Genomic DNA, 1,461 nt, shown 5'->3' with positions numbered 1-1,461 from the left:
CTTCCATCACTTACCGTCTGTCAGGAGACAGTGATTAAGTGATTAAGTAATGTATAATCCTTAATATGTTTTATATCTGTGTGTGTGGGGGTGGGGGCACGCGCCAGAGGGAGTGTTCGCTCGGGGCGCCAAACAGGCTAGGACCGCCACTGCAGACCTGAATAGGGAGCTACGCGCAGCTTGTTACTAGCAATGTGACAAACATAATACAGAGTAATCACAGGTCTACACCACAACATGACACGCAGTCCAAGGAGAGACAACAGAAAAAGGATCTATATGCTTCAAATTCTGTGCTAGAAAGTGAGGGGTGAGCTGTTTTCTGCATGAATCGTGAGCTTAGATGAAGCACAAAATTTATCCAGAGGAAAGCTGCTTCATTTCAAACCGTATAAGGCTGAAATTTGCTTCTAACAGATGATCTGTTGGATGTGTAGATGAACACGGAATATTATTAACGCCAGGTCTGATGTTGAATAAAGTTGGTAGTGCTGTGACACATGTGCAGATACCCACTTAACATAATTTTTCCTGCATGTGGTGTGATTCTCCACACATTTATTAAAGTCAAAGGGAAGAAAAAATTGATAAACAGCCAGCTGCAGGCAACAAACAGGACATCAGTAAAACTACTTATGTTTCTGTAAAATCTGAAATTACATCCAGCAACACCTGAATAGCAATATTGCCAGATTTGGACTTTAATCTGACACTCTTCAGATCTATCCGTGCACAATAATAGCTGTATTTCAACATATTATGTTCAATATGTGAGAAAAAAATAATGTAAGTTGATTTGTGATGTTGGGAAGCTTTGTGTGTGTTTTTCTGTGAAAAACACGTACACACTGAGGATTTGGTGCACTCTGCATTTTTGACTGCAGGACTCATCTATGCAAAAACAAGACTAATATTCTGAACAGCTACAACTTGCTCCATTCACCTCCAATGCTCTATGTTTAATTCTGTCATATTAAATTAACATTCGACATTCAGGACTCAGTAACAACCCAGAGGATGAACCCAAAGCTCTGGCACTGCTCTCAAAGCAGTACCAGAGCATCCATTTATTTTCACTTAAACAAGCAGCTGTTTTTTTATGTGCATTAAAGCTATATAAAAAGTTAACAGTGCAAATGTAAATTTCTTGCTGAAGGTTTAACCAAAAAACATTTCCAGTAGAAATGGGCTAACATATCCTGAGCATAACCATGTATAATATCCACTGAAGTTAAAAAGAGGTGCTTTGCAACATTAAACTGCAGTGTGCCAAATAAAAAAAAAAGTCCAATACATATTTTTCGGACCATAAGGTGCACGAGATTACAAGGCACATTAAGCGAAACAAAGCAGTCAGATAAATCAAACTTTATTCAACTCATTCTTCTTGCTTCCTCCACTTCTGTACCATTGATTCATTAATGCTGTATTCTATCACAGCTGTTCTATTCCCATGTTGTT

Source organism: Pundamilia nyererei, unplaced genomic scaffold, assembly GCF_000239375.1.
Source record: "Pundamilia nyererei isolate P.nyererei 1_Seehausen unplaced genomic scaffold, PunNye1.0 scaffold00080, whole genome shotgun sequence".
In the NCBI taxonomy this organism is placed as follows: Eukaryota; Metazoa; Chordata; class Actinopteri; order Cichliformes; family Cichlidae; genus Pundamilia; species Pundamilia nyererei.
Note: the sequence above shows the minus strand (reverse complement) of the source record.